Source organism: Sabethes cyaneus, chromosome 2, assembly GCF_943734655.1.
Source record: "Sabethes cyaneus chromosome 2, idSabCyanKW18_F2, whole genome shotgun sequence".
Classification (NCBI taxonomy): domain Eukaryota; kingdom Metazoa; phylum Arthropoda; class Insecta; order Diptera; family Culicidae; genus Sabethes; species Sabethes cyaneus.
The window spans coordinates 171,761,964-171,781,256 of record NC_071354.1 but is presented as its reverse complement, the minus strand read 5'-3'; the positions used below and the strand labels follow the sequence as shown (position 1 = coordinate 171,781,256).

At 36.9% G+C, this 19,293-nt stretch overlaps 1 protein-coding gene across 2 annotated transcripts in view; it reads right to left on the bottom strand.

Annotated features, from left to right (window-relative positions):
- LOC128738370 (uncharacterized) overlaps window positions 1-16,280 on the bottom strand; it is a 49,082-nt gene extending 32,802 nt beyond the window's left edge. Inside the window, exon 1 of one of the 2 annotated variants that reach the window (XM_053833425.1) lies at window positions 15,689-16,280. The gene's annotated coding sequence lies outside the window, so the exon portion shown is untranslated. The remainder of the gene's footprint in view (window positions 1-15,688) is intronic. The other variant, XM_053833428.1, reaches the window with a different exon arrangement.
- Between the last annotated feature and the right edge of the window lie 3,013 nt (window positions 16,281-19,293).

Below are 19,293 nucleotides of genomic sequence, written 5' to 3'. Positions count from 1 at the left end.
AAAATATATAAAATGAAAGGTCCTAAAATTCCTGTTAAAATGGCCAACATAACTCAAACTTGCTCACTTGCCGAAAAGAAAATAAGAATCAAATACCTAGTGAATGTAGCCTGAACGGGTTATATTTAACTACGAGTAAATCGCATTGATGAATAATTTAAGATAGCTGCTTCATGCTCACGGACTTTGACTAACTGACGGCCGGACACTAACGACCACGCCCTGCAAAAATTATATTCTGACTGCTCAATCTATAATCTAGTTATGCGTAAGTAATATAAAGCGTGTCACTTGTTTTGTTAACTTGTTTCAGAATTTTCATTCGTAGGAGACAAAATTTATAATTATAGCAGTATAAATAACAACAAACACTACTAAATTGCCAGAAAAGGAAGGAGCTGCAAAATTTAAGTCATAGATAGGGGGTTGCTCGTTGGAGCTTAGCTTAAAATAGCTTTTCATTCATCTTCGGTACTAAGTAGCCAGGCTAAATACGTTTGCGTGCCATCTACTACGCACTAGGTACTACTTGTCACTACGACCTGCCTTACGCCCTCTTCTCTAGACAACAGCTATGACGACAAGATACCAGTCGTGACAATTATTTTTAGTGCAGCTGCGCCTACATTCTTGAAGATAAAGTTGGTATGATTAAAAAAGTAGAAGTAGGAAAAAGTGGGATGCAAATTTAATAAATTCAGTTAATTTTTGGTATCATGCGTAGATATCTGACTCTAGGTTATAATCGAATTTAGAATCCACTGATTATGATGATAGAATTTTGCTGTTTGCTTCCAGACAGTCATAAACTATAAATACTATGAAATGCACTACATATTTCAAATAGTACCTAATGTCTGAGTACCTAATGTAATTAAAATTATCACAAGTACAACTAAGAAAATTGTGGAATCCCAAGTTTACCCGTGCACAAATATCTGGGGAGCTGACACCTCCGTTAATGTGGGTCGACGATGCCGTCGTGATTCGTCATTCTAGCAACATTTATCTTAGACGGCACATGTGTCAAAATGGTCGAGGAAAACACTACCACCTCAGAGCGAAAAGCGGAAATGGGTAAACGAAAAACTGTGATTTTCGTGCACGAGCCTGAGGCGTGCATTGCGAAATGTGTGACACGCGCGTGTCTGACCATCTCTCACGATCACGACAGTGCAAAAATTTTGCTTTCGTTCATTGAGCTTTGTTTGTTGGCTCCAAGTCAAAAAATATTTGGATTAAAAGTACGATAATACCAATGTTTTTCGACACGGAGTAAATAAAAAATAAATTATAAACAATGTTCGCCTTCGCAAATGCACTTTTTTTATAATTTCTACAAACTTAAATCAACCGGTTCCGTTTCCTAGCGAGCGCAATCTGCGATCAGCCAAATTTAACGGAAAGTTCCAGCGATTATTTACTGTTTCGTCATTCCAAGCATTTCGGTACGCTCACTCTATCATCATAACCTAGCATGCATTTAGGAGACGATGGTTTAAGGTGAAATTAGTCGTCATCGATTCTGCAACTTTCAAAAGCAGTTTTTTTGCTTGAAACAAAAGTTTTGTTCAGGACAATATATTCACTGTGTTCAGATTGGCAAGAAGAATGCATTGAATACATTTCTATAAACAGAGCCCCGATTTTGGGCTTAAAAACTGCTTCCGAAATTGGGCTCTTCGACGAAAAGTTAATGACTGCTAGTTTCCCGTTAAATGTGCCAGTTTTATAACTGAAAATATATGTTCAGTGTAGCGTAAGCTTTGGAATGTAAAATATATAACTAAAACAGTTCAGAATAGAAAACAAACTAAAAACCACTATTGAGTTTTCAGCTTAATAAAACACTGAAGTTGGCGCTCTTGCACCATCATCCCGTAGAACTCTTTTGCAGGGTCAAAAACTGAAATTGGCAAACTTCGAAAGGAACGCCGCGCGTGTTCTTTCATTGTGAATGGAAATTTCCATCATCGAGCGGTGTTTATTATTCTGCTAGTAAGTATACCGAAAAAAGAAGCACATCTTTATGATTCCTTCAGCTACGATACGAACATATTCAGCTACGACGATCAAAAGAGGATAATTGAGGAGACAATTTGAAAGCGCTTCTGAGATCGTTTTTTAAGTGCAATCTTCTTCATCGCTTGCCTCGTGCTTTCTATCAGTGCTTACTCAGCATTTTGAAGTGGATATGTTGTTTAGCTTTCGTTCGCATCGAGGAAAGTGAATATTTTGTTCTATTTAAAATGACGATTTTAATTAAAACTAAGAATAAAATTAATTAGCTCATCTTCTACAATTGGGCTAATGTCTGCATGTGGGGTTTCTATTAATAAATTGGCAATATCCCAACCAGCTTAGGCGTTCATTGCATTACAAAAAATATGAACAGAACATTCATGGAACTAGGTGGCAAAGAGTATCTGACGTTTATCTCTCAACTGATCAACCGGGTACACCTGTACCCATGTCGAGATTTTCGAGTTCCAATTTCGGACTTTTTCTTTCGAAATGTCGTCACAAGGCTCCAGATACTTGTTATGTACATAATTTTACGTAAATTGAAACGTTTAAATAACAGTTTTTATGTTTATAACTGGGTGCTCCGGCTGTTCGAATTTTGTGGAATTATCGGTCAGGGTTAACTAATTACATACCAACACACAACTAAAAATGGCATCTAGATAGTACAGAGCGTCTAGAAAACGCTCAAACAATGACGTCTCGAGTGTTACAGTCTCACGTGAAATTACATTGGGCATGTTTTAAAATTATCGTACTGGTTTGACCCGACCGGGCCTCAGAATTCAGAATTCCTGATTGTCAGAATTTTTAACGCAGATTTATAGGCTTACGGATAAAAATAATGTTTTAAATTCTCCTACTTTTCCACAAAGTTTACCTACACGCTTTAACTCAAATATTAATATTTTTATTGAAAGTGTAATTATTTGACATTAGAAAGGTGCAGCTTTTGTGACGATGTAATCATGAACTCGAAAAGAGAACTGATTATCAATATAATGAATTTTGATTCGGAGAAAACTAGATCTTGTGATATCCGGACATCGGCACCAACGAGATATTTATAAATAAACAAACGGGAACATATAGAATCAGCGAAAATCATGGCATGGTTCAGTCTAAGACCATAACAAAACGTGTCATGGAACGAATTGCTGGTCAATCAACAATATTTTCATGCAGTCATACATGCAGTCGAAACTCAAAACATAGCGGATTCACGGCTTGAGGGAAATCCAGGAGCTACAGTGATTCGCAATAGAAGTCGCTGCGGCGCACAGTGGGAAGTAGTAGGACAAAACTCCTGATATCGCGTAGAAGCTTTTTTTGTTTATTTTTTGACGTAGGACTACATCTTGCCGCAGAGTGTCATTACATAATTTAGTTTCTAGTTACCTTCACGAAAACATGAAATTATTACATTATTAATTACAACTAATTGGATTTTGATGATTTGCTTACGGGTTGATTAATAACAGATGCAGCAATTGTGTGGTTTTTATCATGTGTTTTTCAATCCAAATTATGAAAATTGACTGAAAGTATTCAGTGTAGGTAACATAAACGGTGAAAATTGCAGTTTCCTAAACATAATCTGTCACACTTATGATTATTTTCGGAATGCTATGCCAATAAGACGTTTAATATTGAAATTAGAGTGTAAAACTATAATTTTATGAGATTTTATTTTGCTGACAAGTGACAACCCCTTTGAAGCAACCCTAATCGACTCAAATAAAATTCTAATTTCTTACTAGCGAAAATTCGACGTTTTCAATATACAATTTAAGGCTAGTTTACTATAAATATTAAATTATGAAATCCACCATGGACCCCATCATATCGTCTGTAAAACGTTCTAAACACAATTCGCTATTATGTAGGGTACGGGAGGGTATTTTCGGCCTGTGCCTTAATTTAGCCTATTTTCTTTTTGTTGCGCTAAATAAATACTTTTTTGATATACAACTTTAACATGTTATAACTATTTTCTCGAAAATGTAATTAATCTACTGTATTTTATTAAAATAAACCAGGCCTAGGCCGAAATAATAAAAGCAATCACTCAATACGCTGAAAATACTCTTCCGTATCCTATATTGATTAGATAATGGATTGTCGTCGTCGTCACCGCCAGCTAATGTATTGAAAGTATAATATTACAAGTTGTGATTATTTGACGTTTATACAATTCATTTTCGGCACCATGACAAAATCAACCAATTTCAAGAAAGCCAAAAATGCAATTCAAAACTTCCATTATTCACCTAGGTAACATAATTATCTCTTGATCAGATTGTTTTGCTAGTTGCCTCCATCGAGCGGTTTCACATCGTTCTCAAATGACATTACGTGACTACGCGTCGTGGTCCGCCAATAAAGCAACAGTTGATTCACGAACATGCACGTTCGAAGTCCTTTTCCAACTAGTATGACTCCGTAGCGGAATGTCTATCATTTCGTGCCAAAAATATTTATCCATGATTCGCGTGGCAACCGTAACCATGGCGTGCGGAGTGTGGAGCTTGTGGTTGCATGCCAAAATTTGCAGTTGCTTGATTATAACCTCCTATCACTCCAGTTCTGCTCTAACGAACCGACCGACCGACCGTGTCTGGTAAATTTGTCACTGCTCTTTAATATAGCAGCCCGTTCATTGCAGGGGACAAACTCTGAATGGCAAAGTAATAATTCTAATAAAATCATCAGATAGTGTAGACAACGGGACAAGCAGAAAAAAAACTTGTTCTGCGTACTTAACGCCCTTGATTGCCCTTGACAGTAGTAAACTATTCACTTTGACCTTGAACTGAGATGCTATTTTATACGTAGAGTTACTCAAACAAGGTAATGGTAACTTCGAAAAGTTACTTGATTCCGTCATTCAGTAATTCGACTTGAACATCGTTAACGAAAATTACCTTTGGAAATGGCTATTCGTTTGGTTATTCGAATACGACGTATCTGACTTATCAAGTGAATTAATTCAATTCCATCTTCTCTATTAAATAAAAATACACTGTATATGCATATATGCAAATCACTTCGTTAGTGGCTCATTCGCGCGAGGGACTAAAGTGATGTACATACGTGATGTGTACCAAGATGCTGTGGTTGCGGTTTACATTAGAATACCTTCTTTTAAATATTTGAAGTATTCGCATACTAATGCGGGTTACCTATTGGTGCACGTGTTAAAATTTTTCATAACCACAGCCGGCTATAGCCAGGAACAGTACGAGGAATGTCACTGAATAGGTAAATAAGGCGATAATTTGTGCGGGCATTCTCGAAAAATTTTGCAGGATCCTATCTGAGAAATAAATGTGAAAATGTGTGCCAAACACATATTTTTTCATAGAAAACAAAAACTATTTTGTTATCTGATCCATAAATTCCAACATTACACACTTTTTTCAAAGCTTGCCGAACATTATTTATGCGTTTTAGTGAATCAAAACAATAAATAAATAGGGGAGACTGCTGCAGGTCGAGACCAATTTTGTTTTCCGTCCATTAAACTTAATCGAAATGCTTTAAATAGGAGTGTTATGTGTTATATATCATTGCCAATGTATTTCTATTGATTATACAGAAAAATTTGCAAAATATTTGATTTTAGAAAAATCAAGGAATTATGGTCATTTCCGTGAAGGTCCTAAAAATTTGCGAGAAAAAAATAGTTGCTGCAAGTTGAAAATATTTGTAGTTTTCAAGAATGAAAACAAAATCCATTTTATTTGTACACTAGCTAACCCGACAAACTTCGTATTGCCACAAATTACACTGTGTTGTACATAAATCATGAATCTCGGATGATCTTTGTCACAATCTTGAGTTTTGCAAGTTTCTGAGGAGTTCAGCCTTAGATGATTCATTTTGGCAGTTACGTAACTATGAAAGCATCCCAGGTAACCAATAAGCACCACCAATGCTATTCAAATGCAAGCCAATAAGCATTTGAGTCGCCTTAAATGCTACTTAAATGCTATTTTGGCAAAATATACAGCTACTTTACTGCTAACCTTCTTATAGTGCTGAGAATGCTAATTTGTAGCTAATTACCGACACGAAGAATTTGAATAGAATTTTGGATGCCAATTTACAACACCTATGCAGTCAAAAAGCTAATATACAACAACGTGCAGTATAAAATGCCACATATGCTGATTTGTTGCTTATGTTAATGCTTATTGGTTACCTGGGATGGGTAGCTTAATATACAAATTTGCAATTTTTCCTCACAGTAAAGCAGAAAACAACTCCCCTCATTGCTTAGCCAGAAAGTGGATAGCAATATTCGTCGTGATTGTATAACATTTCGCCAAATACAATTTCGTGAAAAACCCGTAAGCGGAATGTACCATTTCACAGAAAACTTTTTTATAGAAAGTACCATTTCGTAGGGGTGATCCTCTCCTTACTCGCTGTCGTTCGTTCGAACCCAACTGAAGGAAAGTAATAGAGGTCAGTGGACCTGGGAAAACAAATAATTCTAGACAGTGTTGATTTCTGCGGGGGGTTGCCTCCCTTCCCCAACCCCAGTGGCCGGCGCTTGCGACGGTGGGTCGCCGGCAACACTCGCGGCCGTCTCGCCCTGAATGATCAAGTGTTACTATTGATAGTTTTTGTAGTCTTGTTATTGACTAATGTTTTATGCAGCTCGAATTCCTCGATTTCGATTAGTTTTTGAGTTACGCGAAAAATTCTGTTTTATTTGTATGAAAGTCCTTATTCCCCTACCACAGGGGTGAGCGTTCTCTAACCATCACAAAATAAATTCAAGACTCTAAATTCCCCCACATGCCAAATTTGGTTCTATTTGCTTGATTAGTTCTCGAGTGTTGAGAAAATTTGTATTTCATTTGTATGGAAGCCCCTCCCTCTTGAAGACGAAAGGGGTCATAATTCCCTTCCTAAAGAGAGGAGGGGTTTCAATTCACCATAGAAAAAGTTTCTGCCTTCTAAAACTCCCACATGCTAAATTTGGATCCATTTGCTTGATTAGTTCTCGAGTTATAAGGAAATTTGTATTTTATTTATATGGGAGCCCCCCTCCTAAAAAGGTAAGGGGTCCTAATTCATCATAGAAAAAATTCATGCCTCCAAAAACACCCACATACTAAATATGGTACCCACATACTAAATTTGATTAACGCAATTACAAATATTTAAAAAAGTTTTTGTCCCTCCAGTGTTGGGCCACTGAAGGGGAGGGGGATAAAAAAAACAAAGAGAAGTTTTTAATCGAGCGAAAAAAAATGGATTTTAGGCATTTTTACTTAAAGTTTAAACGTGTAAATCAAATCTATTCTTGCTATTAATAAATACGTTGTTATTTTTCATGCAAAAATCTACGAACAAAAAGACAAAAACGAACGAAATTTTTTTTGGCCGAGTTTCGGAAATTCCACTTTTTGAACTTTCTATTTCGTGCTAGAAGCGTTAACTCAACTCGTACACTCATTTTTCGAGTTTTTCAAGCTGTAGAGCCCACAGACGATTGATTTGATAAAAAAATTTATCTCATATCCCACAAATTATTGTTTTGCCCCCCGATTTTTCAAGCCAATTTCCAAGGGGGGGGGGGGGTGTTGACAAAAACTTTGAAAATGATTTGCAATGGCCTAATTAGTCTTCGATTTATGCAGAAATTTGTATTTCATTTGTATAGGAGCCCCCCCTCCTAAAGTTGGGAGGGGTCTCAATTCACCATAGAAAAAATTCTTGTTTCCAAAAACACCCACATGTCAAATTTTGTTCCATTTGCTTGATTGGTTCTCGAGTTATGAGGAAATTTGTATTTCATTTGTATGGAAGCTCCCATACTTAAAAGGGAGAGGGATCATAATTCCCCTCCTAAAGAGGGGAGGGGTCTCAATTTACCATAGAAAAAAATTTTCCTACAAAAACACCCACATGCTAAATTTGGTTCCATTTGCTTGATTAGTTCTGGAGTTATGAGGAAATTTCTATTTCATATGGGAGTCCCCCCTCCCAAAGTGGAGAGGGGTCTCAATTCACCATAGAAAAATTCTTGTCTACAAAAACATCTACATAACAAATTTTGTTCCACTTGCTTGATTAGAGTTATGCAGAAATATGTTTCATTTGTATGGGAGCCCCCCCTCTTAGTGGGGTCTCTAACCATCATAAGAACCTTCCCTGGCACCAAAAACCCCTACATGCAAATTTTCACGCCGATCGGTTCAGTGGTCTTCGTTTCTATAAGGAACATAGGGCAGACAAATCCATTTTTATAGGCATAGACTAGCTGACCCGACAAACTTCGTATTGCCACAAATTAAACTGTGTTGTACATAAATCGTGAATCTCGGATGACCTTTGTCACAATCTTGAGTTTTGCAAGTTTCTGGGGAGTTCATGGGTGTTTTAATATACAAATTTTCCACACAGTAAAGTAGAAAACAACTCCCCCCATTGCTTAGCCTGATAAAATAAAGCGAATAGCAATCAAATATTCGCCATCATTACAAACCATTTCGCCGAATACCATTTTGCGGAACACCAATTCTCAGTTGACCATAGCGCGGAATATAGAGTTTCGCAGAATACCATTTCACGGAAAATCTTTTCGTAGAAAGTACTATTTCGCAGGGGTGACCCAACTGAAGGAAAGTAATATAGGTCAGTAGATCTAGAAAAATAAATAAACCTAGATTGAGGTGATCTCTACGGGGGGATGCCCCCCGCAATGGCCGGCGCTTCCGACGGCAGGTCGCCGGCAACACTCGCGGCCTGTGGCCGTCTCGCACTGAATCATCTAATGTTACTATTGATAGTTTTTGGTGGTCTTGTTATTGATAAATGTTTTATGAAAGAGCCTAAAATGGCTCGAGTTAGATTAGTGTTTGAGTTACGCAAAAATTTCTGTTTTATTTGTATAAGAGTCCTTATCCCCTTTCTCAGGGATGAGGAGTCTCAAGCCATCAAAAAAAATTCCTGCATCCAAAACCCCCCACATGCCAAATTTGGTTTCATTTGTTTGATTAGTTCTCGAATTATGAAGAAATTTGTATTTCATTTGTATGGAAGCCCCCACTCTTAAAGGGGAAAGGGGCCCCTCCAAAAACAAAATTCTTGCCTCCAAAAACACACATGCCAAATATGGTTCCATTTGATTGATTAGTTCTCGAGTTATGAGGAAATTTGTGTATCATTTGTATGGGAGCCCCCTCCTCTTTGTGGGGCAGGGGTCTCTAACCATCATAAGATTAAGAACCTTCCCTGGCCCCAAAAACCTCTACATGCAAATTTTCACGCCGATTGGTTCAGTAGTTTTCGATTCTATAAGGAGCATCCCGACAGACAGACAGAAATCCATTTTTATAGGTATAGATGAAGTTTGTATACCTTTAGCTGCAGATATTGAAAAAAATATGAAGTACAAACGCTGCATATCTTGAAGACAGTACAGGCCAGTGAGTGTAAATAAGCGTAACCGCAACCTTGCTGACATGTCAGTCAACCGTTTATATTTATTCTTTACCTAAATCCAATTTTTTATTTAATGATCTAACACAAAATAACGCACATACAAAGTCATAATGCGTCATAAGAAGTCTTACAATATTATTAATCGAGACAACAACAGAAGTAGACTAGTTTGAAAATAATCCGATCTGTAGTACTGCCGGCGGTGAGAGATAGAGATAAAGATTCTTATCAGCTCCCGACAAGGAAAATATGGAAACAAGCTCTGAACAATTAAACTTCCAAGACAGTGAATATTTGAATTGTAGTATATAAACATATTTCTGAATCATTATGGTATATTTATCTACTAGTGAAATTCATTCAGTGTGGTGAGTGAAAATGATGCGTATCCAACTACATACTGCTAAATATCTCTGGTAGTCGTTCGAAATAATAGTTTTTAAATGATATTCATCAAAACTTTCTAATTACAATTCCATTGCCATTGCAAATTTTTATAAGTTTTTGTCAGCCAACCCCCCTCCCCCCGCCCTTTGTAAATTTTTCTTGAAAAATCGAGGGGCACAAGAATAATTTGTAGGATAAACGTTAAATTGTTTTATCAAATCAATTTCCTGTGGGCTCTACAGCCTGAAAAAATCGAAAAATGAGTGTTCAAGCGGAATTAACGCTTCTGACACGAAACAGAAATGGAAATTCGAACAATAGAATTTCCGAAAATCGGCAAAAAAATATCTTTCTTTTCGTAGGCTTTTGCAAGGAAAATAATAACTTTAGACTCTGTCGACTGTTAGTTTTGTAATTTTTACCATGTTTTTTGGCCTTTTCAGTCTTTTACGGAATTTAGAACTGGTTTTTTCAATTCACTCCGACGTTTCAACGATTTATTTTAGTCTTTTTCAAGGTTAGCTACAATATTGTCATGTTGGTTTTAGTTATAAATGACTTTTGTTTAGATTGTACAGATCAGACTACAAATATAAATCTTTTGCAGATGACAGATATGTCCTTGAAAAAGACTAAAATAAATAGTCGAAACGCCGGAGTGAATTGAAAGAGCCAGTTCTAAATTCCGTAAAAGACTGAAAATGCCAAAAACACGATAAAAATTAAGGGGACATAGACGACTAAATTTTTTGGAAAAGTCATAAATTTTTCATTTCAGATTTTTATTCTGCAGTCTTTTTCGCTTATTTTAATACTAATTTTGTAATGATCCGACCACGGTAAGTGGCCGAAAAACGATCAAACACATAAGCATTCCAGTGTGCCGTGGAACAACCTCAACGGAATAAAACGCCGCTTCTGTAAAACCACGATTTTCAAACTTTATGTACCTTTTTCTCAGTAACTACACAACGTATCGGAACAAACTTTTTTTTTGTTTTGTTGGTAGAAGCTTGGCAAAGACTTTTATAACTTATGAGCTTTGTAAACTAAACATAGCTGGAGAAAAAAGGATGGCTAAAAAAATTAAAAGTTTTCTATTTTTTCTTTTTCTCTAGTTGCGTTTCATTGTGTTTCGATTAAAAATGCTTAAAACGCATGTTTTGGTCAAATAAACAAATCTCTTTGTTTTTTTTTCGGACCACTGCTCTGCGACCATTATTTTGATCTATTCTGTTACAATCGATACTCCATTAAATTATTTTTTATAGAAAACTAGCTGACCCGACAAACTTCGTATTGCCACAAATTAACCTGTGTTGTACATAAATCATGAATCTCGGATGATCTTTGTCACACTCTCGAGTTTTGCAAGCCCCCCAGTGGGCGGCGCTTCCGACGGCGGGTCACCGGCAACACTCGCGACCGTCTCGTCCTGAATGATCTAGTGTTACTATAGATAGTTTTTGTGGTCTTGTATTGACTAATATTTTATTGAAGAGTCTCGAATTTCTCGAGTTCGATTAGTTTTTGAGTTTCGCAAACATTTCTGTTTTATTTGTATGAGAGTCCATATCCCCCTACCACAGGGGTGAGAGGTCTCTAACTATCGTAAAATAAATTCAAGACTCCAAAATCACCCACATGCCAAATTTGGTTCCATTTGCTTGATTAGTTCTCAAGTTATAAGGAAATTTGAATTTCATTTGTATGGGAGCTCCCCTCTTAAAAGGGGAAGGGGTCGTAATTCACCATAGAAAAAATTTCTGCCATATAAAACTCCCACATGCCAAATTTGGTTCCATTTGATTGATTAGTTCTCGAGATAAGAGGAAATTTGCATTTCATTTGTATGGAAACCCACCCTCTTAAAGGGGAGATGGGCCATAACTCGCTTTCTAATGATGAGAGGGGTCTCAATTCACCATAGAAAAAAATCTAACGTTCAAAACCACTTACATGTCAAATTTGGTTCCATTTGCTTGATTAGTTCTCGAGTTATGAGGAAATTTGTTTTTCATTTGTATAGGAGCCCCCCCCCCCCTCTTAAAGTGGGGAAATCCATAGAAAATATACCATAGAAAATATTCTTGCCTACAAAAACACCCACATGATAAATTTGGTTCCATTTGCTTGATTAGTTCTAGAGTTATGAGGAAATTTGTATTTCGTTTGTATGAGAGCCCCCCCTCTTAAAACGGTAAGGGGTCCTAATTCATCATAGAAAATATGGTTGCCTCCAAAAACACCCACATGCCAAATATGGTTCCATTTGCTTGATTAGTTCTCGAATTATGAGGAAATTTGTATTTCATTTGTGTAGAAGCACCCCCTCTTAAAGTTGAGAGGGGTCCTAATTCACCATAGAAAATATTTTTGCCTCCAGAAACCTCCACATGCCAAATTTGGTTCTATTTGCTTGATTAGTTCTCGAGTTATGAGGAAATTTGAATTTCATTTATATAGGAGCCCCCCCTCCTAAAGTGGGTAGGTATCCCAATTCATCATAGAAAAAATTTTTGTCTCCAAAAACACCCACGTGCCAAATTTGGTTCCATTTGCTTGATTAGTTCTCGAGTTATGAAGAAATTTGTATTTCGTTTGTCTAGGAGCCCCCCCTCTTAAAGTTGGGAGGGGTTCTAATTCGCCATAGAAAATATTCTTGCCCTCGAAAACTTTCACATGCCAAATTTGGTTTCATTTGCTTGATTAGCTCTCGAGTTATGAGGAAATTTGTATTTCATTTGTATAGGAGCCCCCCCTCTTAAAGTGAGGAGGGGTCCCAATTCATCATAGAAAAATTTTTGTCTCCAAAAACACCCACGTGTCAAATTTGGTTCCATTTGCTTGATTAGTTCTCGAGTTATGAGGAAATTTGTATTTCGTTTGTATAGGAGCCCCCCCTCTTAAAGTGGGGAGGGGTTCTAATTCACCATAGAAAATATTCATGCCCTAGAAAACTTTCACATGCCAAATTCGGTTCCATTTGCTTGCTTAATTCTCGAGTTATGAGGAAATTTGCATTTCATTTGTATAGGAGCTCCCCTTCCTAAAGTGGGGAGGGGTCCCAATTCATCATAGAAAAAAAATTTGTCTCCAAAAACACCCACGTGCCAAATTTTGTTCCATTTGCTTGATTAGTTCTCGAGTTATGAGGAAATTTGTATTTCGTTTGTATAGGAGCCCCCCCTCTTAAAGTTGGGAGGGGTCCTTATTTACCATAGAAAATATTCTTGCCCTCGAAAACTTTCACATGCCAAATTTGGTTCTATTTGCTTGATTAGTTCTTCAGTTATGAGGAAATTTGTATTTCATGTATATAGGATCCCCCCCTCCTAAAATGGGGAGAGGTCTCAATTCATCATAGAAAAAATTTTTGTCTCCAAAAACACCTACATGCCAAATTTGGTTCCATTTGCTTAATTACTTCTCGAGTTTTGAGGAAAATTGTGTTTCTTTGGTACATGAGCCCCCCCTCTTAAAGTGGGGAGGAGTCCTAATTTACTATAGAAAATATTCTTGCCCTCGAAAACCTTCACATGCCAAATTTGGTTCCATTTGCTTGATTAGTTCTTGAGTTATGAAGAAATTTGTATGGAAGCCCCCCCTTTTAAAGAAGAGAGGAGTTATAATTCCCCTTATAAAGAGGGGAGGGGTCTCAATTTACCATAGAATAAATTTTTGTCACCGAAAACACCAACATGCCAAATTTTGTTCTATTTGCTTGATTAGTTGTCGAGTTATGCAGAAATTTGTGTTTCATTTGTATGGGAGCCCCCCCTCTTAGTGGGGGGAGGGGTTTCTAACCATCACTAAAACCTTTCCTGGCCCCAAAAAACCTCTACATGCATATTTTCATGCCGATTGGTTCAGTAGTTTTCGATTCTATAAGGAACATACGGACAGACAGACAGACAGAAATCCTTCTTTATAGGTATAGATTAGGTACGCTTAAAAACGAACTAAATAATAAAATAAATTCAAATTTGAAACATAAAAAATAATAAAAATAAAGAGAAATTTCTATTAGAAACCCGAAATATAAAATAGAAATAAATTGAAATCAAGAGATATAAACATATTGAAAGCAGATGCTGCAAGTGCAAACAAACATTTGCTACAATTTATTATTGAATCAAAATCACATAAGATTTTGTACGTAGTTATTGTAGTGATCATAACCTAGAAATACCAGAAACAACGAGTTTATTTTGCTAACATAATCATATTGCAAACCTTGTAGCAGAAAAATCTGTTTTTAAAGACAATGCATTTAAATGCGCTTCCCGATGAAAGCAAAAAACTTCATGATCCCAATAAAAGGAAAAAATAAGCAGTTTAATTTATCTTATAGATGCAGAAAATGTTTGTTCGCAAAATATTAATATTTTGTCTAACGTCCGAACATACAAGTTTGAAACTTACAAACTATGATGGACCAAAGTAAACAGATATATTATATTGCAACACCATTCAAGGATAACCAGAATAAATTTGATACTCGTAATGGGGTTAAAGTAAAGCTTTTACAGCTGCTTTCGTGTTTTGCACGCGTTTAAGGCGACATTTGTAACTATGCCAACGGGAATAACATATTTCGGTCACCAACAGGATCACAACCTAACGGACACGAATCGTTTGTTGAATCCTTTCGAGGCATAATTCATTCATGGCATGAAAAAACAAAACAGTACCACCCGCCGTTTCCGCAGACAGCAAGCGGCAAGGGTCCCCATCCTTTCTGCACCCTGCTTGACCTTGCGTTGTTTTCCACCCGCGTGATTTTAGCACACTCACACAGTCACTCCGCATTCACCGACAATGTGTCTATCGATCGATTTCCTACATAAGTCCATTAGTAGCACGAAACCATCGCATCGTTAACGTTTGCAAACCGATTAACATGACGAACATCTGCGACAGCATAATATATAGTACAGTTTTGCTATGTGCATATTTTTTCTCATTCTTTCCACATGAATGGGTTGTCCACAACTTAAATTAAAACTGTACATGACCAGCTGGATTTGGATTGGGACCTCAACAAAGTATGAGCATAACGAAAATAATGTTTTCCTATACCGACTAAACCACCCAACGGGGAAGGATAAAGAATGGAAATAAGCTGGGATTCACGTGATACATACATATAAACGTTGGTTCATTTTTATGTGAAAGAAAAATGTTGCAGCGAGGACATATTTTTCTACCGTTCTTTAGAGATTTGCGTTTAAATTACAACAAAAGCTTTCCAGTAGTATTATTTTATATAGTAATTTAATATTTGATTTTTAAGGACGAATAATTGTCGAAAAATACGATTGTTTAGTCAATAGAACAAGGTGCGCTGAAGGTGGTTTATCTTTCCGTTCTACTACTGTTAAACTTTAGTTCAATTTTCATACTGCTTTGACAACCGAAATTCTAATGTGAGATAACACAGTTCATGTTAAAAAGGACATGTCAGTTGGATATTTGATAAATGTTTTATTATCCAGACACAGAAGCTATCTCAAACTTCGCAGTTGTTGTACTCATTTGACCTTTCCGTTCCTCCGATTAGCAGGACGAGAGTATGAAAGAATGTCGCCCAACTTATGTAACCATCAGAAGGGACTGAAGTTCCAAGAGATTTCATCTTTCTACTCTCTTTGACTGCTCACGCTTATTTGCCCTACAGCATCTCAGCTCATTCTATTCTATCCATTTACGTCACAAAAAGTCAATATAATCGATTGCAATATTATTATAAGTGTAGATGTTATTTTCTAATAAATAATTAAATGAACGAATTCTTGCCTGTTTGGATTTATACCTTTCCAATAACTTATAGTTAACGTATAACTTGTAATTAACTCGAAACTAAACAGCACTTTAACAGTCACTGAGAATTGTTGTTAAATGTTAATGAAATTAAAAGAAAATTTGACGTGATAAAAAAACGAGGATAAAACGTACAACTACCACGCGAGAAAGTTCGCACTTTTTTTCCTTATTTGCACAACTTTGCGGGACCGTGGATGGTTCTCGAACAACAGATTTAACAAGATATTGAAAAAAAAACTTTACGAGAAAGTTTCACCGTATATAGTTTAACTTCACTTCGCAATTTAACCTTTAATCGATTTACTCAGTTCACTACGTTCCTCACGATACTACACCGCGTTAACTTGGCGGAGATCTCTTCTATTCCAAATATAACTTTTCCCTTTTTCCACGTGAAACTTGGTCCACAGAAAAGACACGATAGAATGGTGTGAAAATTTCTGCCTTGCCTTGCCTTGCAGTTTGATAGCCACCAGTGCTCTGACAATACTTTGCTCAGATTACTTGTGAAAATGAGAATAGCGTCCAAGCGAACTAACGAATCGTCCTAACAGCTCCACAAGGATAAGTCTGAACTCTTCCGAAGACCGATTGAAACTGGGCGCTTCGTACAGCCGGGCGCTCTCTTTTACTCTAGAAGATGAACTACACCACAAAATGAGCTCTCACATTTCCACATGTTTTTGTTGATTCACTTGTACACTTTGCGCATGTGTTTTGCAAAGTTCTCTTACAAATTTTGAAAATATATGTGATGATTTTTAAAAATTTTTGTTAGCTATGAACATTTCAGCAGCCTACATTTTCTTTGTGACTATAAATAGCAGAAAAAACAAATGCGAATATTAATAAAAATAAGCGTAAATAGATTACATGAAATGCTCTTGTTATATTTGCCATCATACACGGGTCTCGTGAGCAAGAAGAGAGAGTAGCACAAACACCCAACATAACAGATGAGGACACGAGTCGCAGGACGCAGTTCTCTTTTCGGCGTTAAAAACCGTTCTTACTTTTTGGACTACACATATCTGGAAATGTTTGTGTCATTATGTGTTGCATGTATAAGTTTTGAATGTAATCCTTATTCCAAGCAGTAGCATCGAGAAGTGGACAAATTGTCAAAACACATAATTATATGAGATATTTTCATACATAATAAAACAATAGGAGAGGATCGGGCGAAACCGTAAATTTTCAGAAGTAGAGTTTTTAGGCTCTATGTGATCGAAATAAAAAAGCCGAAGAAATTTTTAGTCGCTGTCTACTAGGGTTCAAATCCTAACCCCGCAGAATACGTAACCCAAAGCTGTTAAAGTGACCATAATCAAGTTAAAACAAAATTAACAAGTGCTTGTTTCTACAATATTAGCTAAATAACAATTGAATAAACTAGTGTTCGAACAAAATGTTTGTTGGATAAAGCTTTTCTTCAGAAAATTGTGCAAAAGACCAAACGTTATAGTTTAGCGAATATATAATTTACGTTTCAAAAAGTTTTTTAACTTCTCACACTAACAAATGAACTAAAATGATTTATAGTTTCAATCACCACTGAGTATACCGAAAACTTCTAAAAATACAGAAATAGATGGATGATGAATTACTCCTAAAGTATAATAAAAAGTTAATAGATGTTTTTTTTTTCAGAAATCCATGTCCCAAACGAATTTCATGGGCATGGGAAAGCATGGGAAAATGTGACTTTGGTGTAACAATTGTTTATATGTTTCAATTTGAACAAATAAAAACTGCGGTCGGTTGGTAACCGATTTTCATCGGAGTTTACAGTCAGAACCATTACTATAACAGAGTTCCTGCAAATCATAGGACAAACTTGTTTTTGTCCCTCACGGCTGATAACTCAATCAAGTATTTGCACTCTTGTTGTTCCTGGTTAATCCATATGCACCCGGCAAGACAAATCTTCTTTGCGACAGTCTCCGTTAGCGAGATAAAGTAAATGGAAGATTACTACAATGCTCAATCGTTTTTTTTTTCTTTGAACTGCAAGCAGTTTTATAATTGCAAGAAGAATGTTTCAAATTATTATGATCGTGTCAATCATCAATAAGGGTTGCCATAAACTGCGAAGTTTTATGTGACAAACATGACACAAATTAAACAAACTTAGCCTGAACTATAACTGTTGTCATGTCATGAATAGCACAAACTTTTACAACTTAATAATATTCATTGGGGTTATATAAAAAAAAATCGGCATAATTTTTATTTCATGATCGTAGTGTTTAAATTTAAACGCCAAATATCTCGCAGACCTATAGGTATACGATAGCACCCCTGGGCTTCCTGATCTCTGTAGCTAAAGGATATCCCACATCAAATTGCATCACGGAAAAATCGCTGTAGAAAATTACCTAGTTGACCGATCCTTTTCAAACTTTCAGAAAATAAAATATAACCCATTAGTAAGCTTTTGGCCTATTTATTTCATTCAGCTACCATAACCGTATGCTCGCACCCTACGTTTAAATCTACTCATAAGGTTCTGTACAACATGTGACTGCAGCTTCTTCTGTACGAAAACTCACTTATTGTTCATGTCTTCCTGAGATTTGACCGCCTTGAGATGTTTCCGTAGTGCCTGTTTCATAATAACCCAGTATTTTTCAATGGGCCTTAATTACGGTGCGTTCGGGTGGTTCATGTCCTTGGATACGAAAGTGACCCGGTTGGCTAGATCCGGCCAGAAGATCGTAGGGCCCTCGTGTTGCTTCAACAGAAGAAGCAGACGCCTTTGGAGACACTCCTTGAGGTAAATCTGCCCGTTTACAGTCCCGGTAGTCACGAACGGCGCACTCCGTTTGCCACATGAGCAGATCGCTTGCCGAATCATTTATTTCTTGGCAAACTCCGGAACATCAAACTTGTGCTGGGCGGTGAAGAACAGTAGTGAATCGTAAAGTTCATCACGATTTGGAGCCTTCTGCACTTTGTATGTATGCAGTTCCTCGCGGTCCTTGGCTATCTGAACAAAATACTTGGATAGATTAAACGTTTTACCCACATCCATGACCGAAGGGATTCCGCTTAAACACTTGTACGACACGCTTGTGATCCTTATCATAAATAGAACATCCATTCTGACCGCATTTCTCCTTCCGTTCGATGCTCAGAGTAATAGTAATAGTAATAGTAACGTTTTTTAATCACACGGGGGGAGATCATATAACTTACTCTGCATATTGATTCGGTGTTGTGCGAGCAAGGCAGTGTCGTCGGTTCGGTCAGGGTCATTTAGCCGCTCCATCGTTAGGGGATTCCAAGACAATCCTCGATTTGATATACTGTCAATAGCTGCAACTAGTATCTCATTTTTAACGATGAGATACAGCAGCAGTAACCTTTATCGTCGGACAAGCCGCCATTGTGCAACAACTTGAACGAGAACGTCACGTTCTAAGCCTCGATGAGATGGATTAGCTTATCTGGAACTCCTATACGCCTGAATGCTATCAGATGTTTTGATGCGATCAATGCGACGAACTATTGGTGTCATGCGCAGCTGGTTTTGTTGGTCTCTGACATTTGAAACTCGAAAGAGATGTTCAAAATGTTCAGTCCATCATTTAA